Raw genomic sequence first — 24,846 nt, 5'->3', positions numbered from 1 at the left:
GCTCTGGCACTCCCCACCGGAGAGCCCCTCCTCATGAATGTCCTTGCTACTCCACTCAAGGCTTCACCCCTGTATGGCAGCCTCTTCCTCCCATGTGGGCTCTGACTCACCTGGTCAGGTTGACCCCTAGAAGGATGCTCCTCACACCCTGCTTGTGACCTGGTTCCCCCTTGAGACTGCCCACCTCACAATGTGAGAACCACCTTGCTCTGTCACAATCCTGCCTTTATAACTGAACTTTTTTTTGGAGACGGAGTCTCACTCCGTCACCAGGCTGGAGTGAGTGCAGTGGTACGATCTCGGCTCACTGCAACCTCCACCTCCCAGGTTCAAGTGATTCTCGTGCCTCAGCCTCCTGAGTAGCTGGGACTACAGGCATGTGCCACCGTGTCTGGCTAATTTTTGTATTTTTAGTAGAGACGGAGTTTCACTATGTTGGCCAGGCTGATCTCAAACCCCTGACCTCAGGTGATCCACCCGCCTAGGCCTCCCAAAGTGCTGGGATTACAGGCATGAGCCACCACGCCTGGCCTATAATTGAACTTTTCAGAAAGGGGAAGGGAAAGAGAAAGGCAAAGGAAGCCAACAGATACATTTCAAAACATCAGCATTGTTCAAAAAAAAAAAAAAGAAATCACCAGAAACTTTTGTTTTCAAACTGCTAGAGAAAAATTTTCAGCAAGTCAAAGCACTGTTTTTAAAAAGGAAAACAATTCTAAGCATGAAGAAAATGTTTATTTGCTGTGAAGAGCCTACATCAACCAGTAAACAAAAATGTATTAATCACATGCTACTTTCTGGAACTTCCCCTAACATTTGCATGGCCCAGGACAAAAATACAAATAGAGACCCATATACCAATAGAGAAAATACTTAAAAGTTATCGGCAACATTAATAAACTTTCAGATAAAATATATTCTAACCTCTTACCTTGACAAATTACCTTTATAAACAACAAAATTTTAAAATGCGTAAAACTATGTTTTTATATGATCACAAGTCATGTAAATATCAAAGACAATTGAATTGAATTACAATTGCACATGTCAGAGTGTTCTGTTGATGAGCCAGTGAAAACTGGGTAACAAAGGCATACATAATTCATTAATTACACTGATTCTATAAAACTTACTACTCTTACTTCCTGTTGTTTTTTTGTTTTGTTTTGTTTTTTGTTTTTTTGTTTTGTTTTGTTTTTGAGACAGTCTCACTCTGTCGCCCAGGCTGGAGTGCAGTGGCGCGATCTCAGCTCACTGTAACCTCTGCCTCCCGGGTTCACGCCATTTTCCTGCCTCAACCTCCCAAGTAGCTGGGACTACAGGCACCTGCCATCACGCCCGGCTAATTATTGTATTTTGAGTAGAGACAGGGTTTCACCATGTTAGCCAGGATGGTCTCAATCTCCTGACCTCGTGATCTGCCCGCCTCGGCCTCCCAAAGTGCCGGGATTACAGGCGTGAGCCACCGCGCCTGGCCTACTCTTACTTTCATTTTACCAAAAGCACTAATTATGTGATCATAATCAAATTTTTACACAATTTGCTTCTACTATAAGTAACTCTAAATTAGCCTTTCTTGAGCCACAGAAGTCCCTATGTAAGTTTGTTTTTTCTATTTTTAGCAATTTCAATTTGGAGAGCAACAGCACTGAGACAACAGCAAGTGAAATAAAATTTCTAAAGCAATAGTTAGATTCAGAAACAAATCATGAACTTTATGTTGTGTGTCTAAACATTGTAATGAAGCCACATATGATAAATTATTGTAATTGCTAAAGTGTTACAGAACACTTAATTCCATCACGTAAGTAATTATCATATACTAACTTTTACCATCTTTTAAATCAATATTAATATCCAAGCTTTTATGTGAAGAATCAGTATCATGCTTCATGCATGTTATATCTAGACCTACATATAGGTAGATTTAAGAGTAATACAAATCAGGCCGGGCGCGGTGGCTCACGCCTGTAATTCCAGCACTTTGGGAGGCTGAGGAGGGTGGATCACGAGGTCAGGAGATCGAGACCATCCTGGTGAAACCCCAGACGGTGAAACCCCGTCTCTACTAAAAATACAAAAAAATTAGCCGGGTGTGGTGGCGGGTACCTGTAGTCCCAGCTACTTGGGAGGCTGAGGCAGGAGAATGGCGTGAACCCAGGAGGCAGAGCTTGCAGTGAGCCGAGATCGCGCCAATGCACTCCAGCCTGGGCGACAGAGGGAGACTCTGTCTCAAAAAAAAAAAAAAGAGTAATACAAATCATTTAATATTGCAAAATGTTTCCCAGGTGCCATGTTAAGAGCAAGCAAGAAAATGGATGCTGGGCAGTATTGGGATATAATTCATTATGCAAAAATACATTTATATCACCTGAGAGGAAAGAATTGACAACTTTTTTTTCTCTTACCTAACCACTTCTACTGCTCAAATACTTCCCTCAGAAATAATATGTTTCTGAAGTTGGCAGTGGCCCAATCTACAACCTTCACAGAACTCCGACACAGTCTCCTTTTATTTTAAGGACACAGGGCAAGAGATGATGAGATGAATGCTATTAGTCTTGAGAGGGGCTGTTGGGATTACAGGTCATGCTGTGCCACAGCTGAGACCATACCACAGGTAACTCCTGCCTATGGATTTCTTAATAAACATATATTTTTGTTTTTGTGATATATGGAGCCCTCTAAGACATGGGGCCCAAGGCAAAAACCCCTTCTCTGGGGCTGAAGGGCCATGATGCTATGCTGTTTCCACTGCATAAAGTGCTCTGGGAAGTAAAAAGTGAGGTTATAAAATACAGCAGAATCTTCATGAGAGTTGAAAACCTAAATAGGGAGCAGATAGAGTACTAGGATCCATAAAGGGAACAAATGCAACAAGAGAGATGATTGCCCAAATGCTGGAGATATGAGATTCTTTGTACATACCCATGAAATCCTAGACTACCCCAAGGGCAGGGACAGTTTCCAGAGCCTCAGGGCCTTGCAAAGCACCTGGTGCAAAATCAATGCACAATAAATGCTGAGGATGAAAGAAAGGAGCACATGGCCCCTGAATTGATGAACTCAAACTTCTGATGCCTTAAAATAAATGTTCTCCCCATTTGTCCTCCATTTCTTTCTCTTTCTCCCCTGTCTGCCCAGAGTTTCTCCCTTTTACCCTTTCTTGTCTTCCATGGACACACCCTTAGTAGTTAACCTTATCCCCTCTCTTAGGTTCAAGATACCAGTGGGTATTTGATATTTTCCTACCATTTAAATTTCTTTTAATTAGTGTTTTCCATGCGGATGTTGTACATACTTATATACGCATTTAACTGACATTAGGGTTTTTTTCCTATGCATCCTATGTAATATCATTTCCATTAATGGAGTTTCTAACAAGGAATTGGGTCACAGAATTGTTAACTTTGTTAAAGATGCTTTTACAACAAAGTGACATTTTTGAGGTGACTTCCTGGGCCCATTAAAAACAGGAAGTCAGGCCGGGCGCGGTGGCTCACACCTATAATTCCAGCACTTTGGGAGGCCGAGGCGGGTGGATCGCCTGAGGTCAGGAGTCTGAGACCAGCCTGGCTAACATAGTGAAACCCTGTCTCTACTAAAAATACAAAAAATTAGCTGGGCACGGTGGTGGGCACCTGTAATCCCAGCTACTCTGGAGGCTGAGGCAGGAGAATCGCTTGAGCCCTGGAGGCGGAGGTTGCAGTCAGCCGAGATTGTGCCATTGCACTCCAGCCTGGGCAACAAGAGTGAGACTCCGTCTTAAAAAAAAAAAAAAAAAAAAAAAGCAGGAAGTCTTAATCATGCTCAGTAATTAAGAAAAAATAAATAGCTAATATGAAATGAACCCAAATTGTTATTCATCTGTTTTGGAATGGAGAGATGTACTGTATATGCACAAACATTCCCAGGCATGCTCTAATTCATCCTCTTAAATGCCTGATATTTTATCCTATCTTGGTTTAGTTCTGGCAGCTTTAATTACGATCAAATGCTGAGAGTCGAGAAATAAACCAGATATTTGTCAAGCACCCACAAAGTTCATGGTACCATATGAGGTTCTCAGAACACAGTGTACAGAAGAGCCAGTCTTCTTAAGGAGTTCACAATCTAAGAAGAAAGGAAACAGAAACACACAATTACAGTAACTGCAAAATGAATAGGTCAAAGACTGCATTTGTAAATTAGAGAATGGACTGAATAAATTCGAGTCCTACCTAAACACTGGTTTGCACGAAAGCGTACAAAAAAGGAAATAAAGAAGCCAACTGAGAGCATGACACATTCAATTTAATTTTTTTATTGAAGTAAAATTTACTTACAGTCAAATGCATAGATCTTAGGTATGTAAGTCAATGAATTTTAACAAATGCATATACACATAACAATATATCATTCATGATGCTCTGGTTTCTCTTCAGAACGAACAAACCTTTCACCTTTTATAATATATTATTTATGATATAGACTATTTCCATCACGCTGAAAAGTTCATTAACATCTTGGCCAGATGCAGTGGCTCACACCTGTAATCCCAACACTTTGGGAGGCCGAGGCAGGTGGATCATGAGGTCGGAAGTTTGAGACCAGCCTGGCCAAATGGTGAAACCCCATCTCTACTAAAAATACAAAAATTAGCCAGGCGTGGTGGTGGTGCCTGTAGTCACAGCTACTCCAGAGGCTGAGGCGTGAGAATCGCTTGAACCCCGGAGGTGGAGGTTGCAGTGAGCCAAGATCACACCATTGCACTCCAGCCTGGGGAACAAGAGCAAAACTCCATCTTAAAAAAAAAAAAAAAAAAAGAGTTCATTAACATCTGTAGGATCTATATAGTGATATCCCTCTTTCATTCCTGATTTTAGTAGTTTGTGCTTTCTCTCTTTTTTTCTTGGTCAGTTAATTTTATTACTCCTTTCAAAAAAACAGCTCTTAACTGTGATTCTTCATTGCTTGTTCATTTTCTATTTTCTTTATTTCTGCTGTTTATTATTTTCTTTCTTGTACTTTTTTGGCTATAATTTTCTCTTTTTTTAGGTTTTTAAAGTAGAAACTGAGATCATTGATTTAAGACATTTCCCGTTTTCTTTCTTTTTTTTCTTTTGAGATGGGATCTCACTGTGTTGCCCAGGCTGGTCTTGAACACCTGGCTTCAAGCAATCCTGAACCCCTCACCTCAAGCGATCCTCCTGCCTCAACTTCCCAAAATGTTGAAATTACAGTCATGAGCCACTGTACCCAGCCTAATCTTTGCCTTTTAATTGGGTGTTTAATCTATTTATAGTGAATGTAATTATTGATATTATTGGGATTGAGTTTACCATCTTGCTTTTGGTTTTCTATATATCCCATCTGTTATTTCTTCTCATTATACTTTTTATTTTGGTATAATCAAATATTTTTAAGACTACATTTCAATTCTTTATTGGTTTTCTAGCTATATGCCTTTGAATTGTTTTAAGTGGTTGCTCAGAGGATTATATGTACCTGAAACCTACTGTAGTCTAATTAGGGTTAATAGTGTACACATAAAATGCAAGACAGTAAAATTGTATTCCTATCCCTTCCTTTTTTTTTTTCTTTTTTTGAGATGGAGTTTTGCTCTTGTTGCCCAAGCTGGAGTGCAATGGCGTGATCTCGATTCACTGCAACCTCTGCCTCCTGAGTTCAAGCAATTCTCCTGCCTCAGACTCTGGAGTAGCTGAGATTACGGGCTTGCACCACCATGCCCAGCTAATTTTTTGTATTTTTAGTAGAGACAAGGTTTCACCATGTTATCCAGGCTAGTCTCGAACTCCTAACCTCAGGTCATCTGTCTGCCTTGGCCTCCCAAAGTGCTGGGATTACAGGCATGAGCCACCGCACTCGGCCAATCCCTTCATATTTTGTGCCGTTTTTGTGATACACTTCATTGCTATGTATGTAATAAATTCGACTGTGTAATGTTACTATGTTTGCTTTAAATAATTTATAAGAAACTAAGCAATCTAATATGTATGATTGGAATTCCAGAAACAGAGAAGAAAACGAAGGGAAAAGAAAATACATTTGAAGAAATAATTGCCAAAAACTTCCTAAATTTTGTGAAAAACATATACAGGCTGAGCATCCAAATCTGAACTCCATATTACTCCAAAAATTCACATCTTTTTAAGTGTTGACATGATCTTCAAAGGAAATGTTCACTGGAGCATTTTGGATTTCAAATTTTTGGATTTTGGATGCTCACCTGATAAGTATAATGCAAATATTCCAAAATCAAAAAAAAAAAAAAACCCACAAAGCCCAAAGCACTTTTTAATCCAAGCCTGGGTTCACTAAACACACACAAACACCCGAAGTACATCAAAGTCAAACTGCTAAAAAGCAAAATAAACAAAATTCTTAAGGCAGCCTGAGAAAAAGAGATACATTACATAGAGGAGAATAATGATAAGAAAGATAGTTAAATTTTCATTAGAAAAAATGGAGACCAGAAGAAATGAACACCTCTTTAAATGCTAAAAATAAACAAGAAAAGGATATCAACACAGCATTCTAAATGCAGCAAAAATACCTTTCAAAATTAAGAGTGAAACTCTTGTTTTCCATATTTACGGAGTGAAGAGTTCAAGCAAATCCTTCCACAGAGAACAATTATGAAATCTGAACAAAATATTGCTTAAAAAACGACTACTTAAAGGCATTTAAAAGCGACCAGAAGCAGTCAGAAACCAGAAGTGAGTTTACACTTGAAAATCCACTTTGGAAATGGGTCAGAATTGTGAATTTGTGATGGTTTTGCCCTAGGATGTTTCCCCAAACTCCTTATCTCCAGAAGCAGAAAACTGAAGCCTTACCCACTCAGTGTGACAGAGGACAGAGTTCTTTCAGGGATGAAAGAGCAGCTGGAAATTTATAACTCTACAAGTGCAAGAGTGTCAAAATCTCTGTAGGCTCTACACATCTTTCCATATCCCTGATCAACCATTATGAGTGCATGGGAGAAACTGAGGGGACAATAATAGTTTTAGTCCAAGTAAGTTAATTGCCTATTAAAGTAAAAGCCAACAATCATCAGAAGAATATAAGAGTGTCCAGTGTTACTACAATGTATCACCTACAATATTCAGTTTTCAACCAAAAATTACTAACCACGCAAAGAAACAAGAAAGCATGACCCATACTCAGGATGAAAGGAAATCAATAGACAGTGATTCCAAGTGGGCCCAAATGCTGTATGTCAGGGGTCCCCAACTCCTGGGCCATGGACCAGTACCAGTCCATGGCCTGTTAGGAACCCCCCTGCACAGCAGGAGGTGAGCTGTGAGTCAGCGAGCATTACCACCTGAGCTCTGCCTCCTGTCTGATCAGCAGCAGCATTGTATTCTTATAGGAGCACGAACCCTATTGTGAACTGTGCATGCAAGGGATCTAGGTTGTGCTCCTTATAAGAATCTAACTTGGCCAGGCGCAGTGGCTCACGTCTGTAATCCCATTACTTTGGGAGGCCAAGGCAGGCAGATTGCCTGAGGTCGGGAATTCGAGACCAGCCTGGCCAGCATGGTGAAAGCCATCTCTACTAAAAATACAAAAATTAGCCAAGTGTGGTGGCAGGTGCCTGTAATCCCAGCTACTCGGGAAGCTGAGGCAGGAAAATCACTTGAATCTGGAGGTGGAGGTTGCAGTGAGCCGAGATCACACCATTGCACTCCAGCCTAGGCAACAGAGCAAGACTGTCTCAAAAAAAAAAAAAAGATCTCAGGTGGAATAGTTTCAACCAGAAACCATCCCCCGCCCCCATGTAAAAATTGTTTTTGACAAAACCCATCCCTGGTGCTGCTGCTATATACAGAAGTCAAAGATTTCAAAGCAGCTATTATAAAGAATTAAAATGTGTCCAAATAATTAAAGGAAATTTTTGTCTCAATATATGAACAGATAGAGAATCTCAACACACAAGTGGAAATTACTTTCTAAAAGGAAAAAGTTGAAATTCTAGAGTGAAATGTAAAGTGATAGAAATAAAAAGTTCACTACATGGACTCAATATCTCATTTGAGATGACAGTGAAAGGGGCAGTGAACTAAAAAGAGATCAAAAGAAACTATCCAACATGAAGAACAAAGAGTATAAAGATTGACCCATTTCAGAAACCTGTGAGACAAGGTAAATGGAGTCTCAGAATACAAGAGGAGAGAGGAAGGGTCACACAAAATATCTGATGAGTAATGAATGAAAATTTCCCAAATTTGGTGGAAAATATTAACTTACAGATCTAATAAGTTCAACAAACCCCAAGCAGGATAATACAAAGAAAACCACAGCTAGTTAGCACATTGGAGTCAAACTGCTAAAAATCAAAAAGAAAAATCCAAAAAGCTTATATTTTGTCTGGTTTTCTTACTGTGTGTGGTAGGAAAGAGAATCCAAGACCAATTACTTTGGTCATGATTGGAAATAAAAGTCCCATACATTCCTTTTAAATCTGGCTCTCAAAAGACCTGCTGATTAACTTGTACTCATTCTATCTCTATTTCTGTTATGCTTTATGTGCACCATCACTTACTTTTAGGATGCTCTGTGCATCCCGTGACAACCACTCCTTTAAACCTGTCTATATTAGTCATCTATATGGTAGAACAAAATGCCATAAATTGGATGGCTTAAACAACAGCTGTTTATTTCTCACAGTTCTGGAGGCTGGGAAGTCCAAGATCAACATGCTGGGAAATTCACTTCCTGGTGAGGTTCCTCTTTCTGACTTGTAGCTGCCTGCCTTCTTGCTGTGTCCTCACGCGATGGAGAGAGAAAGAGCTCTGCTCTCTCTTCCTCTTCTTATAAGGACACTAATCTCATAATGAGGGCACTACCCTCCTGATCTAACTATCTGCCAAAAGCTCCACCTCCAAATACCATCACATGGGGGGTTAAGGATACAACATAAGAATTTGGGCAGGGGGGAACACAAACATTTAGTCCATAACAATCTCACTGGTCCTCTTAAGTAATGAAAACAATCTGAATTTATCAGTAACTTTTGATAGAGTTTTGGTTAAGCCCCTAGCATTAAAAGAATAAATGAACCCTTGGATTTCCAAGGTAAAACAAACGTTGTTCGAGCAACAGGATACAATCAAAGAGTTCAGTTTAGGAAGAGTGACGGAAAAAATGATGCTGTCTAACCCAGTGCTTTTAAACGTTGTCAAACATTCCAGAATGATTCTTCATCTGAACCTTTCCTTTCCTTCTGTTATCTCCTTCTGAGTCACTGCATTGGGGTTGGAATAAGAATACAATTTAACATATTGTTCAAATAATCATAGGAGGAGAGAGGCAGAACATTCTGTACCCTTCCGCCCTTTTTGGACCCTAAGGTGTTAAACTGTGTTAGCATCTTTTTAACCCATAAGCATCATTGACATGGCACTTCTCAATCTGTTTTTCCTTTACTTGACAGAAAAGACTCTTCTCTTAGCAACGGCCAAATGCTAGCACAAAATAAACTTATTTAATTGGACTTGTCCTTTTATTTCCAAGACTGATTTAACTGGGGTAGCCTAGGCTGACACACGAACAAAATTGAAACAATTCAAACCTGGAAACAAATTGCACCCATTTGCTGAACTTGAGTAGTACATTTTAGCTGCACTTCAGATAAATTTAAAGGATTTTCAAAGTACTTTACCACTTCAAATTGGAAGTGAATGTGTAGCTATTTTTATAAAACTACTGAGTACATTTGGACATTAAAATATTCTCCAAAACATCTTAAAGTGAAGTAGTACTCACATGGTGGAGTCTCTGTTCCTTGAAAAGTGAAGGCAGTGTTTTTACCTTGGATATATGGAATATCTCTAGGAGGAATGGAAGTTTTGTTTTTGCTTTTTAAAGAAATTACCACCTTTAATACAGTGACAAATGGCATGCTATGAGGGAAGAATAAGGGGTGGAAAAATCAAGGGAAAGAAAGAGCCATGTCGGAACTCCTTCAGGCTAGCCACAGTAGGATGGCATTCCCCCAGGCCACAGTCAGCACATTTCAACAGAACCACACTCTGGTCTGTGTTTGGTGGCTTTCGTTTTCATTTGTAATTCTAATCACATTTTTATTTGTTCCACACTTTCTTCTTGGCACCTCCTAATTATTGACACAAAGGACAAATTGGTCAAACTTCTCGCTAAAATTGGGATGCCTCGTACCTGACCGGACTTTGTGTCTATCTTTTACTGCCTAGAGTATAAGATTCTATCAGAAATTGAGCAAGTGAGATGTTTCAGATGCAAAGGGTGGAGATGGAATTTTCCAATCCTTGAAATGCACAAGAGAACAAAAAACATGTATTCTTGTACTTTTAGTTTAGGCTCATTTATTTTTCACAGTACATTTTACCCATGTGAAATATGAGGAGAAAATTACTTTACTTTGGATCTCTGTAAATTTCAAACTTCTTGAGCTGTAATACAGAGAAAATTTGACAACTGGCCCAGATGGTTAACTGTCTATTAATCTGATTTTGCTCTCCATGTTGAAACAAAGTTGACAAGCTTGTCAGGGAACCAACAGCCTCCTCAGTTTGCCTCCGCTTTCTCTCTACAGAGTTCCCTTCTCACCTGTCCAACTGTTTGAAACCTTTTCCATTTACCCCAACACTCCAAATTCTAGACATCAGTTTTTTTCTGTCTCCTTAGCCAGAGTGTGGATAAAAGGCTTATATCTTACATCTTGTTTTAAGGGGTCTGACCACATGCTCACTTAAAGGATAAAGCAGGCTCAAAGCCTGCCTATTAACTATGATGTATAAAAGGAACCAAATAGCTTCTTTTTTTTTTTTTCGAGACAGAGTCTCGCTCTGGAGTGCAGTGGCATGATCTCAGCTCACTGCAACCTCCGCCTCCCAGGTTCAAGCGATTCTCCTGCCTCAGCCTCCCGAGTAGCTGGGATTACAGGCACACGCCACCACGCCCGGCTAATTTTTTTGTATTTTTAAGAGACGAGTTTTACCATGTTGGTCAGTCTGGTCTCAAACTCCTGACTTTGCGATCCTCCCACCTCGGCCTCCCAAAGTGCTGGGATTACAGGCCTGAGCCACTGCACCCAGCCGTATTTTTAAATTAAACTCAGGAAGTTATTCAATACTTGTATCTAGAGCATGTGCCTCCAGGTTCATTGAGCCAATACCTGGGTAAATGAGAGAAAAGTTGCATTTTTAAGTTAGAGAAGAGTGTTTTTTGTTATATGAAGATTTTTCAACTCTATTAGAAAAGCTTCTGTGCAGAGGTCAGAATTTCTATGAACTGTTAAATTTCCCTTACAAAGTAAGTCTGTCTCCCCAAGAAGTATATAAATAGGTTACCCCAAGGATCAGGCCCACATGATTCATAGCTACTTATAGGATCTGAGCCCACACAGTCAAGCAACACGGAGTGCATGGCAGTCCTTTGTTGTTTACAATGGTGATCATGGGCAAAGTAAACAGCTGGTATGAATCCTTTAGGACAGCTGAGAGGCCCATAGACAATCACACAATTCAATTATTTTCATTTTGTGAGAAATCTGTTGGTATGGGAGAGGGAAGCCTGGAAAAACTCTTCAAAACTGGCTTGATCCAGTGATTTCCAAACCTGAGTAATTATAAAAATTATCTGGGAGTTTGTGAAAATGCTGATTTCTAAGTGTCACCTCATCTACTTCAGTCAGCAAATAGAGCTCTGATATTTATACCATTTTAAAAGCTCCCTGGGGCCAGGCAGGGTGTGGCTCATGTCTGTAATCGCAGCACTTTGGGAGGCTGAGGCAGGTAGACTGTTTGAGCCCAGGAGTTCAAGACCAGCCTGAATAACATGGTGAAAACCTGTCTCTACAAAAACTACAAAAATTAGCTGGGCGTTGTGGCACACACCTGTAGTCCCAGCTACTCAGGAGGCAGAGGCGGGAGGATGGCTTGAGCCCGGGAGTCAGAGGCTGCAGTGAGCAGCAATCGCCCCACTGCACTCCAGCCTGGGTGAAAGAGCGAAACTCTGTCTCAGAACAAAACAACAACAACAAAAAAAAACTCCCTGGGTGATCAGTGGGCAGCTAGGTTTTGGGGATCTACTATTTTCTCATTTATTCTTACGTAGAATAAAAAAATTATTAAATTACAATGATAATATATCACATTATAGATGAATATCTGCATAACTCAGTGGTTTTGCATAATGTCCAAAATAATGTTGGCAAAGTCAGAAAAGTTTTCCTGGAGTTATTCATGGATTCATGGCTGTGCACAAAGCCAGCCTGACTCTGGAGGGCTTTCTCTGCTTAGTTGCCCTTCCCCTCGCCACCATCCCCTTCATCTGAAAAAATTACACTTGTTCCCCAATAAAATCTGTATTGTTATTTGTTAGATTATACAAACAGTGTATGCAGGGCAAAAAATAAAATAAACAACACATAAAGGAAACAAAAGATATAAATGATTTCAAACTCTACCATGTTTAGATAACTCTAATTCATTTGGGACCCATTATTTCATAAAAATCTTTATGCATATGTATAAATGTATAGCTGTAAATATGTATATATATATATATTTTTTTTTTTTTAACGGAGTCTCTGTCTGTCACCTAGGCTGGAGTGCAGTGGCACGATCTCAGCTCACTGCAACCTCCGCCTTCCGGGTTCAAGCAATTCTCCTGTTTCAGCCTCCTGAGTAGCTGGGATTACAGGTGCCCACCACCACAACTGGCTAATTTTTACATTTTTAGTAGAGATGGGGTTTCACCATGTTGGCCAGGCTGGTCTCGAACTCCTGGACTCAAGTGATCTGCCCTCCTCGGCCTCTCAAATTGCTGAGATTACAGGCGTGAGCCACCGTGCCTGGCCTAAATATATATATTTATGTAACTGTAACGGTTGTAGATTAGATTATTGATCAGAAATATTAACCCCCTCCCCTACCCCCACATCCATGAATAGAATGTACTTCCCTATCCCTTGACTTTGTCACTTGCTTTGGCCAATGAAGGAGGAAGTTGACAATGTGCTAGTTTCATAGATGTCCCTCACTTGACATCTTGAGTTTCTGCCATTCCATGAGAAGAGCCCACAAGACAGCCTGCTAATACCAGGAAGAGGATGAGAGCCACATCCAGCGAAGCCTTCCCTGCAGGCCCAGCCCAACTTCCACTGATGTGGAAGCTAAACAAATATATGTTGCTCTATGGCACTGAGAGTTTGCAAATCTTTGTGACATAATAGCTAGGCAATGAAAAACCTTTTTTTTTTTTTTTTTGAGACGGGTGTCACTCTGTCACCCAGGCTGGAGTACAGGGGCATGATCTCAGCTCACTGCAGCCTCCGCCTCCCCAGTTCAAGCGATTCTCCTGCCTCAGCCTCCCAAGTAGCTGGGATTACAGACACGCACCACTACACCTGGCTAATTTTTGGTATTTTTAGTAGAGAGGGGGTTTCGCCATATTGGCCAGGCTGGTCTCAAACTCCTAACCTCAGGTGATCCATCTGCCTCGGCCTCCCAAAGTGCTGGGATTACAGGCGTGAGCCACCATGCCCAGCCGAAAAGCTTTTTTAAAATAATAAATTGCATTATATTATCCATGCATACATGGATGCATGATACCATATTTTTGTAAGTTTTTGTGGTTGATTTTTGTTTGCTCGCTACATCTTTCCCATCCTCCTTACCATAACCTCCCCTCCAATCCCCATGTAGCCAATGTTACCAATCTAGATTATATCTTTCCATACCTTTATCCATATAGCTATACACAAACATAGAAATATCTACATGAAGGAAGGTCATCCTTGTTTGTTTTATGAAAACAGAATAATATTATAATTACGATGTCATGAGACAGAAGTATGGTCAGATACGTATACATATATACATGCATATATGTATCTATATATGATACACATGCATATGTATACACACATACATATATACATACATACATATGACAGAGGGATGTAGACCTCTCTCAGGGTGAGAAAAGGCTTCCCTGAGGGACTGATACTTAAACTGAGCCATAAGGATGGTGTTATAGGCTAAATTGTGTTCCTCAAAAGTACATAAGTTGAGGTTCCAACCTTCGTTAGCTCTGAACGTGACTGTTTTTGGGGATAGGGTCTTTAAAGAGGTAATGAAATTAAAATGAGTTCATTTGGGTGGGCCCTAAACTAATAAAACTGGTGTCCTTGTAGGAGGACGAAATCTGGACACAAACACACACAGAGAAGACCATGTGAAGACCCAAGGAGAAGACGGCGACCTATGAGCCAAGAAGAGAGGCCTCAGAAAAAACAACCCTGGCCAGGCACGGTGGCTCACACCTGTAATCTCAGCATTTTGGGAGGCCAAGGTGGGTGGATCACCTGAGGTCGGGAGTTCGAGACCAGCCTGACCAACATGGAGAAACCCCATCTCTACTAAAAATACAAAATTAACCAGGCATGGTGGCATATGCCTATAATCTCAGCTACTCAGGAGGCTGAGGCAGGAGAATCGCTTGAACCCAGGAGGCAAAGGTTGCGGTGACCCGAGGTCACACCATTGCACTCCAGCCTGGGCAAAAAGAGCAGAACTTGGTCTCAAAAAAAAAAAAAAAAAAGGAAAGAAAGAAACCAACCTGCTGCTGACACCTTGATCTCAGACTTCAAGCCTCCAGAATTGTGAGACAATAGATTTTTGTTGTTCAAGCCATCTAGTCTATGGCACTTTATTACGGCAGCCCTAGGAAACTAATATAGATGAATAGGAGTTTTCCATTACAGGGAGATAAGGAAAAGGGTACTTATACATTGCTGGTGGAAATGGACATTTTAACAGCCTTTTTGGATAGCAATTTGGCAATAGCTATGAAAAATTTGTTTCCAGTTCTTTTGCCACTACAATGCAATTTAAAAAACACTTACATATTTATCCTCACTTACTGAATGGGCTTTTATTTCTACGAACAGATTCCCAAGAGTGAAATTGCTGGCATGAGATCTTGTTAAAAAATGCTTTTCTTGTGGGTTTCCCCAGAGTCCTGTTGTCCCTACAATTATACTATAAAACTGCTGATCTCAGAATATTTCATTTCCTAAAGTTCAAGTTGTATATCAGGCATAAAAATCAGTTTGAAAAATTGCTCTCAACAAAATAAGAGGTAGCAAAAGTCTGTAACTATGCAGATTACATTAGTTTTCTATCTCTGCATAAAAATTACACAAATTTAGGGGCTTAAAACAACACACATTTATTATTTCACAGTTTCTGTAAGTCTGGAGTCCAGGAAGGGCTTAGCTAGGTCCTCCTCGAGGCTGCAATCAAGGTGTTAGTTGGGCTGTGTTCTCATCTGGATGCTCAACTAGGGGAAAATCTACTTCCAAACTCATTCAAATGGTTGGCAGAATTCATTTCTTTGCAGTTGTAAGGCTGAGGGCCCAGCTTCTTGCTGGCTGGAGGCTGGAGGTCATCTGCATGACCTTATCATATAGGTTTCCCCAATATTGCCATTTACTTCATCAAGCCAGCAAGGAGAGTCTGTAAAGTGAGTCTGTTAGCAAGACAGAGACTTACATAACATAATCACAGAAGCAACACCGCGTCACCTTTGTCATATTCTATTGGTTAAAAGTAAGTCACAAGTTCTGTCTATGTTTATGGGAAGGGGATTACACAAAGGCATGAACCCTAGAAGGCAGAAATCATAAGGGCTACCTTACAGTCTGTCTGCCACACAGATTTAAAACCTTCCTTGTCTGTGGTTAGGTGAGGTGGCTTACGCCTATAATCCCTGCACTTTGGGAGGCCAAGGCAGGTGGATCACCTGAGGTCAGGAGTTTGAGACCAGCCTGGCCAACATAGTGAAACCCTGTCTCTACTAAAAACACAAAAAATAGCCAGGCGTGGCAATGCACATCTGTAATCCCAGCTACTTGGAAGGCTGAGGCAGGAGAATCACTTGAACCGGGGAGGTGGAGGTTGCAGTGAGCCCAGATTGCACCACTGCACTCCTGCCTGGACGACAAAGTGAGACTCGGTCTCTAAATAAATAAATAAAATAAAATAAAACAAAATAAAATAAAATCTTCCGGGCCAGTGTGGTGGCTCACGCCTGTAATCCCAACACTTTGGGAGGCCAAGTCATGTGGATCACTTGAGGCCAGGAGTTCAAGACCAGCCTGGCCAACATGGCAAAACCCCATCTCTACTAAAAATATAAAAATTAGCTGGGCGTGATGGTGGGCATCTGTAATCCCAGCTACTCGGGAGGCTGAGGCAAGAGAATCGCTTGAACCTGGGAGGCAGAGGTTGCAATGAGCCGAGATCATGCCACTGCACTATAGCCTGGACAGCAGAGAGATACTCTGTCTAAAAAAAAAAAAAGAAAAAAGAAAAGTAAAAAAAGAAATCTTCCTTGTCTGTGAATGAAAATATGTAATTTTTTTTGGTATTCCACTAATCAAATTTATCAATGTGCCTGATTTCTCAAAACAAGTCAGTAAAGATACCTGATGTTCCTTGCTTCCTTCCTTGGCTTTCTATGGCTTGATGTTTCTTTCACTTTATTACAATTAAATTGAAGTCAACAAACATTTGTGAATACCTGCTAAGTATCAGTCTTTTCGGAGGTATTGAGAGGCCTAATCACTTCCATTTTTTAAGGCTACCGTTATACTATAAAATCTGAAGAAATGAGTAATAATGGTTACAACATAACTGTATATTTTAAATGGAAAGTGTAGAACTGAAAAAATGTAACATCTGAAATTAAAAACTCACTGGATGAACTTTATAGCAGAACAAACACAAGAGAGGAAAGTCAGTTAATAGAACAATAAAAATTATCCAATCTGAAAAACAAATGAAACTTTTTTTAAAAAAACTAATAGAGCCTGAGGAAGCTGAAGGACAATATCAAAGGGGTTGATATAGGGGCAACTGGAGCCCCAAAAAGAAAGAAGAGAGAAAATGCAGTAGAAAAGAAATGTATGAACAAATGATAGCAACAAAACTCCCCAAATTTGGTGAAAGACAAATGGATAGATTCAAGAAACCCTAATCAGGATAAATACAAGGAAAACCACATCTAGACATATCCTAGTCAGACTGCTTGTGATAGACAGTTTTGACATGGCCCCCACTGACCTCAACCTCCTGGTGCTCATACCTTTGTATAATCCCCTTCCCTCAAGTATGAGCTGAACCTAGTGACTTGCTTTTAATGAATAGAATACAACAAAACTAATGGGATGTCACTTCCATGATTAGGTTACAAAAATTGTGACTTCCCTTATGGTAGAGCGCCCTCTCTCTGTGTCTGTGCGTGTGTGTGTGTGTGTGTGTGTGTGTGTGTGTACATGAAGCAAACTGCCATGTTGTGAGATGATGTATGGAGGGGACCATGTGTCAAGGAACTAAGGAAAGTCTCTGACCAATAGCTCATGAAAAACTGACATGTCTCTGGCCAACAGCCACAAGGAACGGAATGCTGGCAACCACCACGTGAATGAACTCTGTGAAAATTCTTCACAGTCAAGCCTGAGAAGACCATAGCCTTGTGAGGAGACTCGAAGCCAAAGCAGAAGATCAAGAAAGCTACACCCAGATTCCCAATCCACAGAAATTATGAGATAATAAGTATCTATTGTTTTACCAGCTAAGTTTTGGAACAATTTGTTACACAGCAATAAATAACCAATACACTGCTGAAAACCAAAAATTAACAGGAAACTGTGAAAGTAGCCAGGAAAAAAAGCAATATATTACATTCCAGGGGGAACATTATTCAATGGCATTGGACTTTTTATCAGAAGCTGTGGGGGCCAGGAGGCAGTGAATATTTTTCAAGTGCTTGAAGAATTAAACTGTCATTTCACATTCTATATCCAGCCAAAATATCCTATGAAAATGAAAACAAACAACAAAAAAACTAAATAAGTGTTTAAATAAAGGAAAACTAAGAGACTTCATTACCACCAGACGTGCATTACAAGGAATGCTGGGCCGGACAACTCATGGCGGCGGCGGCGGCGGCGGCAGCTGCTTGGGCGCGGTGCGGTGGTGACTGAGCTACGAGCCTGGCGGCGGGTGTGCGCCGAGCCCCGGCCCAGCGCGGACCCCGCGTGCCTCCCAGGCTCCGCACCCCTGATGCTGTGCGGGTGCTGAGCCTGCTCAGGCCGGGACCATGGTGAAGTATTTCCTGGGCCAGAGCGTGTTCCCGAGTTCCTGGCACCAAGTGTTCGCCGCCTTCTGGCAGTGGTACCCGAATCCCTATAGCAAACATGTCTTGACGGAAGACATAGTACACCGGGAGGTAACCCCTGACCAGAAACTGCTGTCTGGGCGACTCCTGACCGAGACCAACGGGATGCCCAGCTGGGCCGAGTGACTGTTTGCTGCCAATGTTGATCACTCGGTGTACATCCTGGAGGACTCTATTGTGGACCCACAGAATCAGACCATGACTACCTTCACCTGGAACATCAACCACGCCCGGCTGATGGTGGTGGAGGAACGATGTGTTTACTGTGTGAACTCTGACAACAGTGGCTGGACCGAAATCCGCCGGGAAGCCTGGGTCTCCTCTGGCTTATTTGGTGTCTCCAGAGCTGTCCAGGAATTTGGTCTTGCCTGGTTCAAAAGCAATGTGACCAAGACTATGAAGGGTTTTGAATATATCTTGGCGAAGCTGCAAGGCGAGGCCCCTTCCAAAACACTTGTTGAGACAGCCAAGGAAGCCAAAGAGAAGGCAAAGGAGACAGCACTGGCAGGTACAGAGAAGGCCAAGGACCTCGCCAGCAAGGCGGCCACCAAGAAGCAGCAGCAGCAACAACAGTTTGTGTAGCCAGCCCACCACCACCACAGCACCCCAGACAGCTAGGCTTAGCCCCTCTGCCCTCCCTCCATTGTACTTTATCATTAAAAATCAACTTCCAGCCCTATCTACTGTCTGGGTGGTGGGTTGTGGGGATGCAGTTTGGCATCTGCAGTACACCAAGCACATGATTCATGTCTGAGCCAGGTCTGCTTGATCTCCCATTGGGCAGCTGAGGACCAAGGCACAGAGGTGCGGTGACTTGCCTGGGGTTCCAGGTAGCCTGCAGGTTAACTGGCGGTAAGTGCTAGACTGTAAGCCCGATGAGGGCAGGGCTTTTGGTTTTGTTCTCTGATGTGTCTCAGTATCTAGCACATAATAGACACTCAATAAATACTTGTTGAATTCAGTTAGCAACCCCCCTCAAAAAAAAAAGAAATGCTAGAGGGAGTTCATCAGATTGGCAGAAATGACACCAAAGGAAAACTTGCATCTTTAGGAATGAATTTATTTATTAATTTATTTAGCGACAGGGTCTGGCTGTGTCACCCAGGCTGGAGTATAGTGGCATGATTGTGGCTCACTGCAACCTCTGCCTCCCAGGCTCAAGCAATCCTCCCACCTCAGCCTCCAAGTAGCTGGGACCACAGGAGCATGCCACCACACCTGGGCAAATTTATTCGTATTTTTAGTAGAGACAAGATTTCGCCATGTTGCCCAGGGTATTTCAAACTCCTGGGCTCAAGTGACCCACCCACCTTGACCTCCCAAAGTGCTGAGATTATAGGCATAAACCACTGTGCCCAGCCTAGGAATGATTTTAAATCATCAGGAATTGTAAATATCTGAACACATTACAATTTTTCCTCTTAATTTATTTGGAATACATATAGATGTTTAAGTTATAGCATTTATAGCATTATTTTTTGAAGTTTATAATGTATGTAGATGCGTTACATATGATAACTATAGCACAAAATGACAAGTAGAGTGTTAAATGGACCTATACAAATGAAGTAGGTCCTATACTAACAGAAAATAAACAAACAAAAAAAAGCAGACCTAAATCAAATCATATTAATTATTATATTAAATGTTACTGGATTGTGCACTGAAAAAAGGGTTGGGGGAGGAATTATAAGAATAGATTTCTTTTTTTTTTTGAGACAGAGTCTCGTTCTGTTGCCCAGGCTGAAGTGCAGTGGTGCAATCTCGGCTCACTGCAACCTCTGCCCTCCCAGGTTCAAGCAATTCTCCTTCCCCAGCCTCCCGAGTAGCTGAGACTACAGGTGCATGCCACCACGTCCAGCTAATTTTTGTATTTTTAGTGGAGACAGGGTTTCGCCATGTTGACCAGGCTGGTCTCGAACTCCTGACCTCAGGTGATCTGCCCGCCTCAGCCTCCCAAAGTGCTGAGATTAGAGGCATGAGCCACCACACCCAGCTCAGAATAAATTTTAAAAAGGAAGACTCATCTCAGAAATGTATTTAAAATAATGCTTGTTAACTTTTATCTAGTATTTCCAGGTATTTTTAGCTGAAAGATTTTTATATGTACTATTTTTCTGGTATCAGAAATCTTGAAGTCTTCTTTTATTGTGAGATTACTTGGAAGAGGAAATAAAATGACAACAACTGCGTACCAATTCATACCCTAACTTCTACTCATGGTTGGAGGGTGGCCTTAAACAATAGAATAGGAGGTTAGAGGCAAATAAGGTCCTGGGCATCTAGATCAGTAGGTAACTTCTAAACAGGGGTATTTTGGATCATGTTCTTTGTGGTCTTTGCGTCTTATCTTTTTTCCTCTTGTTTCTCATTCGACAAAAAAAAAAAAAAAAATTAATACCTGTGCACCAGGCACTGTGCTATAGCACAGTGGAAAGACAGGAAAGAACAATATAGACATAGTCCCTGACCTTAAAAAGCAGCCCAGTCTGATAAACAAACATTTAAAAATTACTCAAATAATTATTTCATAACCATATGACAAATGTTAAATACAAGTTACCATGAGAGCCAGGTACAGGGCCAGTCAGCTGAGTTCCTAAGCCTCATCGACTGGGTCCACTCAGTTATCTTAGAGAACCAAAAAGAAAACTCAAAAAAAAAACAAAAACAAAAAAGCCTAAGTAAGGTAAATACAGGAAAAGCCTGAAGCTAGTTTAAAATAGATGTCATACAAGTCATGCACTTTATGTAGACATAAAATATTCAAATTAATATTATACTTAATACTTATCTGGTTTCCCTTGGCAACCATGCAGGAGTGGCTCAACAGAGAGGAAAAGAAAAAAAAAATTCTATCATTCTGGCAGCTTCAAGAAGTTACCATGGAGAAGAGAGATGCCAACAAGAAAGAAGACATTGTTATGACCAAAACCAGAATAACAGTACGTAATGTGCAAGCTCCCAGCCCTACAAACCACACAATTTCAGAGGCATCAGTGAGGGAGAAGACAGCACAACTGTGAATCAAGATAACACAGCAGTGATGGCTCATGCCTGTAATCCTAGCACTTTGGGAGGCCAAGGCAGGCAGATCATCTGAGGTCGGGAGTTCGAGACCAGCCCGGCCAACATGGCAAAACCCTGTCTCTACTAAAAAAATACAAAAATTAGCCAGGCGTGGTGGCATGCACCTGTAATCCCAACTACTTGGGAGGCTGAAACAGGAGACTCACTTGAACCTAAGAGGTGGAGGTTGCAGTGGGCTGAGATCATGCCACTGCACTCCAGCCTGGGTGACAGAGACTCTGTCACAAAAAAAAAAAAAAAAAGCACAGCAGCCTGGCAGTACTCAGGAAGAAGAGGGGTTAAGTTCTACCTGCCTCATCTCCCTGAGGTATGCCATTTTTATCACAGACTAGAATAACATGTATCTGTTTACTACCATATTCTCAGTGCCTGGAAAAAAATAACATTCAATCAATGAGTCATGTATAAACACAGTGATGCCTCAAAAAGTGTTAAAAATTATGACCAATATATTCTAGTGGCAAATGCAGGCATGTATCAGTTGCATTTTGAAAAGTCACTGTTATGATAAGCACAATCTGAGAGATATGCTACAGAAGACAGGACCAGAGAGACTTATTGGGTTGGTGAAAAGTAATTGTGGTTTTTGCCATTAAAAGTAATTTAAAAGTAATAACAAAAACCACAATTACTTTTGCACCAACCTAATACTTCCTTAAGAAGGAAAATGGCCTGATAGAGGCCACTACCCTGATTCACAATGGGTAAAAGGCAAAGGTTTGGTTCGACATTGTTTACTTAAGAAAGAACTGGGCCAGGTGCAGTGGCTCATGCCTGTAATCTTAGGACTTTGGGAGGCCAAGGTGGGCAGATTGCCTGAGCTCAGGAGTTAGAGACCAGCCTGGGCAACATAGTGAAGCCCCATCTCTACTAAAATACAAAAGAAATTACCCAGGCATGGTGGTGTGTGCCTGTAGTCCCAGCTAACCTGGGAGGCTGAGGTTGCAGTGAGCAGAGATCGCGCCACAGCACTCCAGCCTGGGTGACAGAGCAAGGCTCCATCTCAAAAAAAAAAAAGAAAAGAAAGAACTGTATTTCTCCCTTTCAACTAATCCATTTGGCAGTTTTTGTTTTGTTGCTCATCAGACACCGTTCTGTTGGGATGGATGTAGTGGAAGAGATAGATACACAATGATCAGTTGTATGATTATCCCACAAGTGAATAGGGCAAAAGAAATGTTTTAAGAATTACAAAAGCCAGCTGGGCCCAGTGGCTCACACCTGTAATCCCAGCACTTTGGGAGGCCAAGGCGGGCAGATCACCTGAGGTCAGGAGTTCGAGACCAGCCTGACCAATATGATGAAACCCCATCTCTACTAAAAATATAACAAATTAGGGATCGAGCCAAGATGGCCAAATAGGAACAGCTCCGGTCTACAGCGCCCAGCGTGAGCGATGCAAAAGATGGGTGATTTCTGCATTTCCATCTGAGGTACCGGGTTCATCTCACTAGGGAGTGCCAGACAGTGGGCACAGGACAGTGGATGCAGTGCACCGGGCGCGAGCCGAGGCAGGGCGAGGCATTGCCTCACTCGGGAAGTGAGTCAGGGAGTTCCCTTTCCTAGTCAAAGAAAGGGGTGACAGACGGCACCTGGAAAATCAGGTCACTCCCACTCTAATACGACCCTTTTCCGACAGGCTTAAAAAACGGCACACCAGGAGATTATATCCCGCACCTGGCTCAGAGGGTCGTATGCCCACGGAGCCTCGCTGATTGCAAGCACAGCAGTCTGATATCAAACTGCAAGGCGGCAGTGAGGCTGGGGGAGGAGCACCCGCCATTGCCCAGGATTTTTAGGTAAATAAAGCAGCCGGGAAGCTCAAACTGGGTGGATCCCACCACAGCTCAAGGAGGCCTGCCTGCCTCTGTAGGCTCCACCTCTGGGGGCAGGGCACAGACAAACAAAAAGACAGCAGTAACTTCTGCAGACTTAAATGTCCCTGTCTGACAGCTTTGAAGAGAGCAGTGGTTCTCCCAGCACACAGCTGGAGATCTGAGAACGGGCAGACTGCCTCCTCAAGTGGGTCCCTGATCCCTGACCCCCGAGCAGCCTAACTGGAAGGCACCCCTCAGTAGGGGCAGACTGACACCTCACATGGCCGGGTAGTCCTCTGAGACAAAACTTCCAGAGGAACGATCAGACAGCAGTGTTTGCGGTTCATGAAAATCCGCTTTTCTGCAGCCACCACTGCTGATACCCAGGCAAACAGGGTCTGGAGTGGACCTCTAGCAAACTCCAACAGACCTGCAGCTGAGGGTCCTGTCTGTTAGAAGGAAAACTAACAAACAGAAAGGACATCCACACCAAAAACCCATCTGTACCTCACCATCATCAAAGATCAAAAGTAGATAAAACCACAAAGATGGGGAAAAAACAGAGCAGAAAAACTGGAAACTCTAAAAATCAGAGTGCCTCTCCTCCTCCAAAGGAACGCAGGTCCTCACCCACAATGGAACAAAGCTGGATGGAGAATGACTTTGACGAGTTGAGAGAAGAAGTCTTCAGATGACCAAACTACTCCAAGCTACAGGAGGAAATTCAAACCGAAGGCAAAGAAATTAAAATCTTTGAAAAAAATTTAGACGAATGTATAACTAGAATAACCAATACAGAGAAGTGCTTAAAGGAGCTGATGGAGCTGAAAGACAAGGCTCGAGAACTACGTGAAAAATGCAGAAGTCTCAGGAGCCGATGCAATCAAGTGGAAGAAAGGGTATCAGTGATGGAAGATGAAATGAATGAAATGAAGCAAGAAGGAAAGTTTAGAGAAAAAAGAATAAAAAGAAATGAACAAAGCCTCCATGAAATATGGGACTATGTGAAAAGACCAAATCTACGTCTCATTGGTGTACCTGAAAGTGACGGGGAGAATGGAACCAAGTTGGAAAACACTCTGCAGGATATTATCCAGGGGAACTTCCCCAATCTAGCAAGGCAGGCCAACATTCAGAATCAGGAAATACACAGAACACCACAAAGATACTCCTCGAGAAGAGAAACTCCAAGACACATAATTGTCAGATTCACCAAAGTTGAAATGAAGGAAAAAATGTTAAGGGCAGCCAGAGAGAAAGGTCGGGTTACCCACAAAGGGAAGCCCATCAGACTAACAGTGGATCTCTCGGCAGAAACTCTACAAGCCAGAAGAAAGTGGGGACCAATATTCAACATTCTTAAAGAAAAGAATTTTCAACCCAAAATTTCATATCCAGCCAAACTAAGCTTCATAAGTGAAGGAGAAATAAAATACTTTACAGACAAGCAAATGCTGAGGGATTTTGTCACCACCAGGCCTGCCCTAAAAGAGCTCCTGAAGGAAGCACTAAACATGGAAAGGAACAACTGGTACCAGCCACTGAAAAATCAGGCCAAATTGTAAAGACCATCGAGGCTAGGAAGTAACTGCATCAACTAAGCAGCAAAATAACCAGCTAATATCATAATGACAGGATCGAATTCACACATAACAATATTAACTTTAAATGTAAATGGGCTAAATGTTCCAATTAAAAGACACAG

General features: G+C 41.7%; 1 pseudogene; it reads left to right on the top strand.

Annotated features, from left to right (window-relative positions):
* The first annotated feature begins 17,993 nt into the window (after positions 1–17,993).
* LOC100454605 (PRELI domain-containing protein 1, mitochondrial-like) lies at positions 17,994–19,044 on the top strand (annotated as a pseudogene).
* The last annotated feature ends 5,802 nt before the right edge of the window (positions 19,045–24,846 follow it).

Source organism: Pongo abelii, chromosome 1, assembly GCF_028885655.2.
Source record: "Pongo abelii isolate AG06213 chromosome 1, NHGRI_mPonAbe1-v2.0_pri, whole genome shotgun sequence".
Taxonomy (NCBI): Eukaryota; Metazoa; Chordata; class Mammalia; order Primates; family Hominidae; genus Pongo; species Pongo abelii.
Note: the sequence above shows the minus strand (reverse complement) of the source record. Positions and strands in the feature narration are given on the sequence as shown.